The sequence below is a fragment of the Hemitrygon akajei genome, chromosome 32 (assembly GCF_048418815.1).
Source record: "Hemitrygon akajei chromosome 32, sHemAka1.3, whole genome shotgun sequence".
NCBI lineage: Eukaryota > Metazoa > Chordata > Chondrichthyes > Myliobatiformes > Dasyatidae > Hemitrygon > Hemitrygon akajei.
The window spans coordinates 5993527-6007376 of NC_133155.1; the positions used below are offsets into that span (position 1 = coordinate 5993527).

The 13850-nt window shown below is 42.6% G+C and overlaps 1 long non-coding RNA gene across 2 annotated transcripts; it reads left to right on the forward strand.

Moving 5' to 3' along the window:
- The first annotated feature begins 9289 nt into the window (after window positions 1-9289).
- On the forward strand, window positions 9290-13694 carry LOC140719633 (uncharacterized). 2 transcript variants are annotated; one of them, XR_012096965.1, is made up of 3 exons: window positions 9290-9419; window positions 10211-10280; window positions 12576-13694. It is a non-coding gene; the product is annotated as an uncharacterized lncRNA (long non-coding RNA). The 2 variants fall into 2 exon arrangements; XR_012096964.1 differs by lacking the exon at window positions 9290-9419 and adding an exon at window positions 9597-9711.
- Window positions 13695-13850: the final 156 nt, after the last annotated feature.

The following is a 13850-nucleotide window of genomic DNA, read 5'->3' on the forward strand; positions in this document are numbered from 1 at the left end:
ATTTAATATCACCGGCATTTGTTGTCTTGTAGAACTAGAACTTATTAATGCATAATAAAAACTATAAATTATAATATGAAGTATATTTACATATAAAATTAAATTAACTAGGTAATACAAAAAGAGGGGGAAAATACTGAGCTAGTGTTCATGGGTTCAATGTCCATTTGGAAATCTGATGGCAGAGGGGAAGAACCTATCCCTGAATCGTTGAGTGTGTGCCTTCAGGCTCCTGTACCTCCTCCCTGATGGTAGCAATGAGAAGAGGGCATGTCCTGGGTGATGGGGATTCTTAATGGTGGAGACTGCCTTTAGGAGATGTCCTGGATGCTGGGGAGGTTAGGGTTAGGCTAGCATGACGGAGCATCCTGCAGCTTTCTCCAATCCTGTGCAGTGGCCCCTCCATACCAGACAGCGATGCGACCAGTTAGACTGAGTGCAACTGTAGAAATTAACATCCCTATCGAGTGGCAATTCCTTTAACCACAGGTCTGGCAGTCGTCATGATCAATCTTAGTTAAGACTCTCGTTCTTCATTGTCAGCCCTCTAATTCGCTTCTCACAAAAAATCAACACCAACTGCAGCCGAGTACGTGCGGGGGTTGGAGTTAGTAGGTGCATCTGTCTCTGCGACTACCTGTACATGTTTGTCTGTGTGATTGTGTCTTTCTTTGTGAATGTCTGTGTGTACCTGGAGATAACTGAGTATAGATATCTCTCTCAGTGTCTGTGTGTGTGAATCTGTCTGTCCACTTTGAGTGGGTCGATGTGTATTTGACTGATCCCAGTTATCAGCCCCTTAAATGAACCTCTTCTACAATAAGACGGACTCTTCCCTCACAATCTATCTTGTTAAGATCGTTTATATGCAATGCACTTTCTTTGGTGGCTTTTATACTTTACTTTGCATCGTTACTCTTTTACCTTATACCAGTTGAAAGCTCTGTGATGATTTGATCTGTATGAAAGAGGAAGTCAAGCTGTATTCAAGATTCAAACTACATTTATTATCAAAATATGTATGTAGTACACAACCCTGAAATTCGTCTTCCCTACAGACAGCCAGGAAACAAAGAAACGCCATGGAACCAATCCATTCAAGGAAAAACATCAAATCTCCCCCCTCGCCCCCCCCCCCCCCACACACAAAAAAATTGTGCAAATGGCAACAAAAACTGAGTGAAAATGCAGAATATAAAACATAAAATCAAAAGGAACATTTCAGTACAGCTCAGCTCAGTGTTCATTATCTGCAGGCTGCCCAATTCAAAAATCACACAAAAGTCATACCTTTTAAATCTACTCCTCAGCTTTTTTACTCCAGTCCTGCCGAACGGTCTTGGCCCGAAACGGCAACAATACTCTTTTCCATAGATGCTGCCTGACCTGCTGAGTTCCTACAGCATTTTGTGTGTGTCGCTTGGATTTCCAGCATCAGCAGATTTCCTCTTGTTCAACAACAAAGAGGAACCAGAACTAGAATTAGAAACTAGATCACATCATAAATCTGAATTAGGGTCCAGATCTACAATCCACATTGCAGATGGTGTCCAAGCATCAGGGGAGAGAGAGATCACTCAAGTGCAAGGGGCTTCCCTTGGGAGCAGTAAGCGAAAGGCTGCCATATGCAGACACCTTCTCCAACAGCAGCGAGTGAGAAGTGTGTGACAAGTGACCATGATAAACCTATACAATACCACACAGTGCACGAATTTATCCTTTTGCGTCTGTGTGCGTGTGCTTTCCCCATGACCACAGGGGTGTCCCAGAGCTATGAGATACATAGGTGCCCGGTTTAGTCAGTTGCGGGCCAATTCGATCAACATGTCACTGGGTGTGAAAGGGAGAAAGGGGTTTGACCTGAGCTGTGGGTGACGCTGAAGTGTGGGGAGAAGGTGTTAAGCCATCAGTAGCTGACACCAGCTGTCAAACGGTCCTGGTGTCGGTTGTTGAAATGAGGTGTGTAGATGCGGAATGGGGGAAGATGGGTTGATGAGGGACAGAGAAGAACAGTCAATTCTCCCCATATTGGGGCTACAAGCAGAGATTGGTTTGAAAAGATTCAATTACATCAGAGCCAAGATGCAGTTCAGTAGAGTACAGTAGCATAGTGGTTAGCATAGCACTTTACAACGCCGGAGATTGGGGTTCAATTCTTGCCGTTGTCTGTAAGGAATTTGTACGTTCTCCCTGTGACTGCATGGGTTTCCTCCGGGTCCTCCAGTTTCCTCCCACATCCCAAAGACGGAAGGGTTGGTGAGTTCTGGGCCTGCTATGCTGGCGCTGGAAGTGTGGCAACACTTGCAGGCTGTGTCGGTTGTGTCGCAAACGACTCATTTCCCTGTATGCGTCAATATACAGGTGACAAATAAAGCTCATCTTTCAATTAGCTCAACGCATAATCATACAACGGGATCCACTCAGATGCGTAAAATACTTCATGGGAATGTTAGCAAACAAAACTCAACACCAATCCACATATGAAGATACAGCACTGTGCGGAAGGCTTAAACTCATATACTGTATATAGCTAGGATGCCTAAGACTTTTGTCACTCTCTGGTGTGTGTGCTGTTTCATCGATTCTATGGTGTTTCTTGCATTTATTGTGAATGCCTATATTAAACAAACCTCAGTATTGTATATGGTGACATGTATTACTTCGATAATATATTTACTTTGAACAGATGGCCTACAAAAAAGGTATTCACTGTATCTCGATGCACGTGACAATAATAAACCAATGCCGAGCTCCCACAGAACTGTCCCTGCACAACATCCACCTGCAGGACCTGAGTTATATGGAACGATTGAATAGGTTCCCTGGAACATAGAAGATTGAGTACCGTACTGACATTTGCACGTGACCATTCTGCTAATTGCTGATTGCTCATGGCTGTTTGTACTATTGCCTTGTAAACTATGGGTTGCTATTGTGTTATCTGTTATGGTTATTGTCCTGTTATGGTTTTACATTTGGCTCTGAACCACTATCAATTCCGGTTTGTTTCACACACTGGCAATAAAGTGATTCTGATTCGATTGCAATTTGATATTGACCAAGAACTGTTAAAGAGGGACGCAGGAGATTGCAGATGCTGGAATCTGGAGCAACACACAAAGGTTGGAGGAATCAGAATCAGGTTTCATATCACAGGCATATGTCTAATATATTTTATTGAGATACTGCGGGGTGTAAGCTCCACCGGTCCTTTGAGACCTGCTGCCCAGCAACCCCTAATCGTGAGATAATTTAAAGTAAGCAATTAACCTACCAACCAGTGGGTCTTTGGACTGTGGGAGGAAATTGGAACCCCCGGAGGAAACCCATGCTGTCACAGGAAGAACGCATAGACTACCTTCAGGCAGCGATGGGAATTGAACCTGGGTCACTTTGGAAAAAAGTTTTCCATAGAAGCTGCCTGGCCTGCTGAGTTCCTTCAGCATTTTGTGTGTGATGCTGGCTTTTCCAGCATCTGCAGATTATCTCGTCTCCATGAAATTTGTTGTTTTGCAGCAGCAATACATTGCAATACATAATAATACATATTATATTAATACATAATAATATATTAATTATGAATATATTATAATATATTATATTATAATATATTAATACATAATAATAAGGTTGGCATCATTCAATGTTTGTAGTGAGATGCTGAAGATGTTCTATAGGTCAGTTGTGGAGAGCGCCCTCTTCTTTGTGGTGGCGTGTTGGGGAGGCAGCATTAAGAAGAGGGACGCCTCACGTCTTAATAAGCTGGTAAGAAAGGCGGGCTCTGTCGTGGGCAAAGTACTGGAGAGTATAACATCGGTAGCAGAGCGAAGGGCGCTGAGTAGGCTACGGTCAATTATGGAAAACCATGAACATCCTCTACATAGCACCATCCAGAGACAGAGAAGCAGTTTCAGCGACAGGTTGCTATCGATGCAATGCTCCTCAGACAGGATGAAGAGATCAATACTCCCCAATGCCATTCGGCTTTACAATTCAACCGCCAGGAGTAAGATATGTTAAAGTGCCGGGGTTAGGACTCAATGTATTTAAGTAAACTACTTAAGAACTTTTTAAAAGCTATTATTAATGCTTTTTGAGAGGGTGATTTTAGATGCACATCATATTTTTACTGAGTTAAGTATTGTATGTAATTAGTTTTGCTACAATAAGTGTATGGGACATTGGAAAAAAATGTTGAATTTCCCCATGGGGATGAATAAAGTATCTACCTATCTATCGATCTAATAAAATGTCTATAAATTACAAGAAGAAATATATGTAACTCAACAGCATCTCCCTGGAGGGAAGATTGACAGTTGGCATTTCAGGTTTAGTGGACTGCTTCATTTGATACTGTTTAGCTGAGGGACAAATAGTTAGCACAACTGTGTTCCTGTTTTTCAAATTCATTCAACGGGACCTTTTACATCTACATGGGTCTTGGCTTAAAATCTCATCTGAATACCATTCAGAATCAGAATCAGGTTTAATATCATTGGCATATGACATGAAATTTGTTAACTTTGCGGTAGCAGTACAATGATAGATATAAAAAATAGAAAACAAGCTGAATTGTACTACGTATATATGTATATTAAATGGTTAAATTAAGGTAAGTAGTGCAAAAAACAAAAAAAAATTAAAAGTAGTGAGGTATTGTTCATGGGTTCAATGTCCATTTAGAAATCGGATGGCAGAGGGGAAGAAGCTGTTCATGAATCACTGAGTGTGTGCTTTCAGGTTCCTGTACCTCCTCCCTGATGGTAGCAATGAGAAGAGGGTATGTCCTGGGTGGTGGGGGTGCTTGATGATGGAAGCCACTTTTCTGAGATACCACTTCTTGAAGCTGTCTTGAATGGAGATTAGTACCCATGTTGGAGCTGACTAATTTTACAACACTATGCAGCTAACTATGATCCTGCGCAATAGCTCCCACCTCCCCCCACACCAGACAGTGATGCTGCCAGTCAGAATGCTCTCCACGGTACATCTGCAGAAACTTTTAAGAGTTAACCTGCGCTTTTGCATGCTTGGGGTTCTCCCATAAAAAGGCAGGGTTTATGAGACACAGCCATTTCCAGGTAAATGGCTCTATAGAGGGTCGTTGTAAATCCATAGCACAATGACGCCGTTAGTGTTTGCACAGGAAGACACACAGACAAAAGTACTCACTGAAGCTGGTTCATTTGTACGGCATTAGATTTTGTTAATGCTGATCCACACAGAGATTTACTCCAGACAAAGACTCCATCTAATCAAAACTCATTATATGCACATTTTAATTCAAGGATAACATTTTGTCTATGGAGGGGGAGGGTGGAATCTACCTAATTAACAAAATAAGTAAGACTGGAAAGACTGTACACATCATTGTAATGATAGGATTGGAGCGACTTGCACTTCTGAGACAGTTTCCCACCTTCCACCCTTGGAAACATTTCCAAGTGATTCACACACAATGGATTGTTAAACAATAGCAACGTAAGATTTAAAAATAATCTTACATTTTTTACAAATTCTTATCATGTCTGTAGGTATTTCACATACAACCAACTGCTTGTGAAACAGGACTGTGGCAAATTCACACATAGTAGGATTCCGCAGAGAGCAGATGAGACAAATAACAAGGCTAACCCCAAGCAACTCACACAAAATGCTGGAGGAACTCAGCAGGCCAGGCAGCACCTATGGAAAAGAGTAAACAGTCGACATTATGGGCCAAGACCCTTCATCAGAACACAACCCCAAGCACCTTTGCTTACCCAGAATCCACTATGGCAGGGGTTCCCAATCCTTTTTATGCCATGGACTCCTACCATTAACTGAGGGGTCTGTAGATCCCAGGTTGGGTACCTCTGCTCTATGGATTCTTGTACCCCAAATAATTACCCAACTCTTTGAACCCCTTCAGCAGTTTTCTACCAATGCCACAGAAATCCCATGAATTCCTCTTCCCTCCTGACCTTTGTACAGTGGCCACAACAGCTTCTGCCTGCACCTTTGCTTTGCCATCCAACTAGATGGCCAAACCTGTCTGATCACATTCTTATTATCAGTCCTGAAGAAAGCCTCAGCCTGAAATGTCAAGTGTTTATTCTCCTCCATGGATGCTGCCTGGCCTGCTAAGTTCCTCCAACATTTTGTGTGACTTCCTTTCCATTCTTATTATCCAGTTCTTGCTAAAAAAAAAATCACTTGCTACGGCATCTCAATCTATTGCTGTACCAATATCCCTTGATCTTTTTCATCATGTTCACACTTAAAACCACTTGTGTCCTAATTCCACAAAGATCTTTGGCAACATCGGAGAAACAAGTGTTAGCTTCCATTTGAAAGTTGGCAACACCCAACGCTACCTAACCACCTCCCCTCTAGAAACCTCAATCAAGATGCTTCCTAACATCTAATGCAGGATGAACAGAAACTGATCTACATTATATTTCACTCTGGTTGAGGAAAGAGTGAGTTTTAAAACTCTTTGTTTTCTAAACACTTAACACACCTTTTCCTGCTACAGCTCTACTGGTCTCAAAGATATCCCTGCTCTCTCTGCTATGGCCCCACATTTCATTGCACCAATTTTGGCACTGTGACTTTAACTAGCAAGGCTCTAAGTTCTAGTGCTGGTGACAAGTTTCGCCCCGAAATGTTGACTCTATGCCTTTCCAAAGATGCTGCCCGACCTGCTGAGTTCCTCCAGCGTTTTGTGTGTGTGCGCGTTGCTCTGGATTTCCAGCATCTGCAGAATCACTTGTGTCCAAGTCCTAGTAACTTTGACCTATACTTCTCGATCATGCTGTCTCTATGCAGTCGTGAAGAAATTCCTTAAAACCCAAGTCAAACCTTTTGGTAGGCTGCCCTAATAACTCATTTGGACCTGCATCCATACGATGGGGCGAAAAGCGTGTATGGGATTGGGGGAGATGGAACACATGGGAGCAACACACTCACCCTCTCTCTTGCATGAGAAAAGAGAGCATAATTGCAAAAGGGCAAAGACATTGAGATTAAGTAGAATCAAAGAGTCATAGTAAGCTAAAAAAGGATTCAAAGGATCATTTATTATCAAAGTATTGAACTCTGAAATTCTTCTTCTCCAGATAGCCACAAAACCAAGAATAAAAAGAAACCAGCAATACTATCAGCAGCTCTCTAAATCGCACTCCCCGTGCAAGAAAAACTCAACAAAATCATTCTTTGGGCACAGGACAGGCCACACAGTCTCCCCTCTCTGGCATTAGAGCGTTCTCACCAGTGATCAACAGGCAGTCAGCCGGCACTCATCCTCCATATTCGTCTCAATATTTCAATCTCCCTCATCACTTTAATCAGCAAATAATGGAAGCGTTAATCAGCACAGAAACAGGCCCTTTGGCCCATCTAGTCCATGCCAAAGCATTTAAACTACCTAGTCCCATCAACCTGCACCGGGACCATAGTTCTCTATATGCCTACTATCCGTGCTGAAATCGAGCCCGCACGCACAACTTATGCTGGCAGCTCATTCCACACTCTCACCACCCTCTGAGTGAAGAAGTTTCCCCTCATGGTCCCCTTAAACTTCTCACCTTTCACCTGTAACCCCTGACCTCCAGTTGTAGTCCCACCGAACCTCACTGGGAAAAGTCTGCTTGCATTTACCAGATCTATACGCCTCATAATTTTGTATACCCCTGTCAAATCTCCTGTCAATCTTCTACTTTCCAACCTTGGGTAACAAATAAAACATGGAACATAGAAGAGTACAGCACACAATGTTGTGCCGAACCAGCTAAAGCGTAAATTAAAAAAAAACCAAAATAGAACCCCTCCTACCTACACAATGTCCATATCCCTCCATCTTCCTCACTCACATTCAGAATCAGAATCAGAGTTTAATCGCCAAGTACCTATGCACATACAAGGAATTTACTTCCGGCAGATGTTGTCTCTCTGCTCATAACAATAATAATGATAAATATAAATGAAAATATAGATTATACATACAGGTAGTGCAATCCAAGTAATAGTTAGCCGACAGTTAACCGGCAGTTAACTGTTCAGCAAAGTGACCGCAGTAGGGAAAAAACTTCTCCAGTGCCTATTAGTCTTAGTCTGGAGGGATCTGAAGCGCCTACCAGACGGAAGCAGATTAAACAGTCCGTGCGCAGGATGGGAGGAGTCCTTTATGATGTTCTCCGCCCTCTTCTTCAACCTGGAAGAGTGCCTATTCAAACATAAGATGATAAGACATAGGAGCAGAATTAGGTCATTTGGCCCATTGAGTCTGCTCCACCATTTAATCATAGCTGATCCTTCTTCTCTCCTCCTCAACCCCATTTCCTGACATCCTCCCCATAACCTTTGATGCCATGTCCAATCAATAACCTATCAACCTCTGCCTTAATTACACCCAATGACCTGGCCTCCACAGCTGCATGTGGCAACAAATTCCACAAATTCACCACCCTCTGACTAAATAAAATTTTCCACATCTGTTTTGAATAGATGCTCCACTCTCCTGAGGCTGTGCCCTCTTGTCCTAGACTCTCCCACCATGGGAAACATATTTTCCACATTTACTCTGTCTAGGCCTTTCAACATTCGAAAGGTTTCAATGAGATCCCCCCTCATCCTTCTAAATTCCAGTGAGTACAAACCCAGAGCCATCAAATGTTCCTCATATGATAACCCTTTCATTCCTGGAATCATCCTTGTGAACCTCCTCTGGACCTTCTCCAATGCCAGTGCATCTCTTCTAAGATGAGGAGCCCAAAACTGTACTCAATACTCAAGGTGAGGCCTCACCAGTGTCTTATAAAGCCTCAGTATCACATCCCTGCTCTTGCATTCTCAACCTCTTGAAATGAATACTAACATTGTATTTACCTTCATAACCACGGACTCAACCTGCAAGTTAACCTTTAGGTGTTCTGCACAAGGACTCCCAAGTCCCTTTGCATCTCAGGTTTTTGTGTTTTCTCCCCATTTAGAAAAGTCCGCACATTTATCTCTACTACCAAAGTGCATGGCCATGCATTTTACAACATTATATTTCATTTGTCATTTTCTTGTCCATTCTCCTAATCTAAGTCCTTCTGCATCCTACCTGTTTCCTCAACACTACCTGCCCCTCCACCAATCCGGGTATCATCTGCAAACTTGGCAACAAAGCCATCAATTTCATCATCTAAATCATTTATACACCGGCATAAAAAGAAGTGGTCCCAACACTGACCCCTGTGGAACACCACTAGTCACTGGCAGCCAACCAGACAAGGATTCTTTTTCTCTTCAAAGCCGCCAATGTCTTTGTCTCTACTGGCATACCATGCAGTAGGTTAAACGATAATGAAGGTTAATTGGGAGAAAAGGGAAGTAAGTGATGGGTATAGACCACTGGAATCGAGGAGAGAGTTTCAGAAAGAAATTAGGATTAAGTAAGTGTCGAATTTAAACTATAGATGACTTCGACGTTACCTGGGAGGGGTGAGCGTTCCATTTCCGTCACTTCGAAAAGAATTCGGTCTCTGTTGACCCAGTTTCCCTGTTTACTTTGTGGCTGAGAGACGAGAGCAAAAGGGGGCCTGCGGAGAGGATATATGGCGATTGCGGGGGGGGGGGGGGGAAGTCCCATAATTTTTCCTGGTGCAATCGCAAATGTTGACCCCCAACTCCGGCAAAGTCTGCTCCCATCTCCCCGCCCAGCTGTACTGGTGTGGAGCTACAACTGTGAGTGTTTATTTTATGAACAAAACCCTTGCTCTTTTGTCCAATGTACTATATGTGTTTATTTTGCCAATTAAAGAGGAAATTAACCCCTTGGCGGCCATGAGCTGAAAACATGGAGGTTCCACGCTGGGGGCGGGAGCATTCTCACACACTGTGTCCCTCTTTGCGCTAATTCCTACCATCCTCTGTCATCCGATATCTGAACGGATATTCAACATTATCTCACTACTTTTTTGCACTACTTATTTAACTATTGTATAAATACTTACTATTAAGTACTTACATACTTAATTCCTCCAGTACTTTGTGTGTGTTGCTTGGATTTCCAGCATCTGCAGATTTTCTCTTGCTATATGTATATGCATATGCCTACTGTAATTCACAGTTTCCCGTTATTATGTATTGCATTGTACTGCTGCAGCAAAATCAGTAAATTTCCCGACAAATGCTGGTGATATTAAACCTAATAATTGTGATATTAATTTCTGTGCACTTTGAGGTTCCAACAATTGCAGGCACGGCGCCGAGCCGGGAGGTGACTCACTGGTCAGACTAAACGCCACGCGGAGGTAGGTGTCAGAATCCGTATGTGGGGGTAATTTTAAAATAAGCACACCCTGCACACCGCAGGTTTCCTAAACAAGATACTAACGCACAAACACGTGTCTGCAGACAGCCAAATTGTTCCGAGAGGTGTGAGCGAGACTGTGAGATGTAACACGTCCCCGGTCACACTGTCCTGTGCGAGCCAAGGAGGGGTTGAAGCGTCCTGCCCCCGAAGCACAGCCTCCTGTGCCTGTCGGGACTCCGACCACCCTACAGTTTACATATCAGTTGTAATGGGGATGGATACTAATATTCCGCAGGAACTCAGATAAATACTTTTTAAAAAGTGGCAATGTGTGAAGAACAGTTAGCATGGAATCTTCAGACTGTTTCAAAAGTAATCGAACATAGAACATAGCTATGTACCGCACATGAGGCCTTTCGGTCCGCGAGGTCTGTGCTAACCACAAGGGCAAACGAAACTAATCTCAACATCCTGTGCATAATCTATATCCCTCCATTCCGTGCCTGTGTCTGTCTAAATGTCTCAAACATCACCACCACTCCTGCCAGCACATTCTAGGCACGTGCCCTTCCCTGTGTAAAATAAAACTTGCCCCACCACCTCCCTTGAAGCTATGCCCTCTAGTATTTTTTCCATGGGAAATACACTGTGACTATCTTCTATCTCTGCCTCCCATAACTTCATAAACATTTCTTTCCTTAGTCTCCATAGAAGACAATAGAAGTATGACAACTTCTTCTTAAACTGAAACTCTCTAAACCAGGCAATCTCCCAGTGAACCTCCTCTGCATCCTCTCCAAAGTTTTTGCATCCATCCTGTAATGGGGTGACCAGAACTGAACAAGGCGAGAGGCACTCTGTTGGTTGTGGGTGACCATGGATATTGGGTCCTAGCTGTCTATGTGATAAGCAAGCCTGTTGCCCATGCAGTAGGTTCCCCTCTCCACACACCTGATGAATCCAAAGGAACGGCAGAGAATGATATAGTTTGGCACCAGCAGCAGCACAGGAGTAAGTGTTGAATTCAACATAGGACTCCAGCTCCAGGATTTATTTCTGAAACCTCCCTCATGAGTGAGTATAGCTCCAAGGCAGCGGACGTTTGAGATCAGAGTTTTTCTTCTGCTAGGTGAGCTGTGAGCCACGCCTAATGAGACCCATCTGTCTGAAACCCGAACCAAACTCAATACCCCAAACACAACCTAACCAAAGTTCAAATACAATGGACCAATGCCCCCTCCTACACTACAGAATTGATCCCTCGGCATTTTGATCAGTGCTCAAGGAACACAGAATTGAACAAGTCTCATTCCGTTCTGTTGTGTCCGTTTCATTTCTCACCCACATCACGTCAATTTCCACCATCTCAAACTATCTACTCCCAATGTTTACTGCTCCACTCTCGCCCATTCAAATTAACATCTCTGTCCAGTTCTAAACTAATGTTATGCTGTTGGAGATCTTTGAGATGTGATATTAAATAAGAATTCCCATCTGGCTTCTTAAATGGGAATGTAAGATCTACTGCCTTGTTCGAAAAAGAAGCAGGGAAGGTGTTATCCTTACTTCAAGCAATATTTAGACCTCAGATGGATATTAGTAAGAGCAACTTATTCGGTCCATAACACCTGGTTGTTATCTATTTGTTAGATCTTTCTGTCTGCATATCAGGCATTGCCCAAGTCACCGTGCTTTACACACAGTCTTCGGAGCATCCTCTCTGCTGGCAAGCTCACAAATTACACGGGGCTCTATGCCAAGTGAGAGGCAGCCAATTAAGAACTTGGACTGAAAGATAAAAGTGAAACACGCTCAACAGTAGCATTTCATGGATTTCCCCTAATCATCCTTGAAGCATTTCTGAACTTTCCTGGGATCTCGGGATCAGTTTACCGGTTGAAGCCTCATCCATCGTGTGGTACGTTTGCTGTTCATGATGCCCTCTAAGCACAATTCATTCTTTATAATACCATAGAAAAATGTACGTTCTAATACTACTGAGTAACAGAAACCAGACCAATCAGTGACTTGTTGGATTGGAATGGTCTATTACTGTGCTGTATCTCTAAATAAAATAAAAATGATAACCACTAACGTCAGAGCAATCCAGAATATAAAACATAAGAAGACAGGAGTAAGAGGAGATTTATTTTATTTTATTTAGAATTACAGTGCAGAATAGCCTCTTCTGGCCCTTCGAACCCCAGCACCCCAGCACCCCCCGATTCAACCTCAGCTAATCATGGGACAATTTACAATGATCAATTAACCTACCAACTGGTATGTCTTTCAGACTGTGAGAGGGAACTGGAGGACCTTGAGAAAACCCACGCACTCCATGAGGAGGACACGCAGACTCCTTACAGAAGCCAAACACTCTTCCCAGACTGGGAATGGAACCCAGGCTGCGGCAGTGGAAACACCCAATCATAACCACTAGACCACCAGGGTACCTCAAGCCTGGCCCACAAATAAATTGATCAATCCAATGCAAAAAAGCAATGTGCTTGAAATGTAACTTATAGCCAAAACTGCTGATGTTCATGTTTTCCCTAATCTGTTACGTAGGGTTCAGGGTTCCTCTTACCTGGATCGGGCTCCATCCATAGAACTTGTCGTTGTCCCCGCCCTCAATCAGCATTGCAGGATTCACTGGCCTGCTTCAGGAAAGATCTTCAAACTCCACTCAATTTCTCAGCAGCACAGGAGCTGGCAGTTACATGTTAAAAACTTCACGATAAAAAAAAATGAATTTATTAAGTAACGGACTTGTCTCTACCAAAGAAATTATTGCATTGTTCAGTCATTTTCAATGAAACTTTATGAGATTTTTCACAGATAGAGTTCAAAGTAAATTTATTATCAAAGTACATATATAACCATAAGGCATACTCAATAGATCCATAGAATAATAACCATAACAGAATCAATGAAAGCCTGCATATACTTGGGTGTCCAACCTGTGTGCAAAAGACAACAAACTGTGTAAATACAAAAAGAAAGAAATAATAATAATAAATAATTAAGCAATAAATATCAAGAACATGAGATGAAGAGTCCTCGTAAGTGAGTCCATAGGTTGCGGGAACATTTCAATGTCGGGGCAAGTGAAGTTGAGTAAAGTTATCAAGAGCCTGACGGTTGAAGGGTAGTAATTGTTCCTGAACCTGGTGGTGCAAGTTCTGAGGCTCCTCTACTTCCTTCCCAATGGCAGCAGTGAGAAAAGAGCATGGTTTCCATACAGGGCTTTGATGGAGCCAGTCAATGTACTCTCCACTACACATCTACAGAAGTTTGTCAAAGTTTTAGATATCAGGTTCTAGATGTTAGAAGACCAGATACATTTATTAAAATGTTTATTTTTCATGCTAAATACATTTTCAGCTATTTTAATAAAACCACTCCATTTCTACCTTCCCTTTGCTGACGGACAAGAAGCAAATGTCCCTACATGCCGGGACTCTGTGTGCTTTGTGTAAAACATGAACTCATCTTTAAGGGAAAGAGTAAAAACTGAAATAATATGTGGAATATTAAACATCTGTGGTTACTCCACATGAAATTTTAG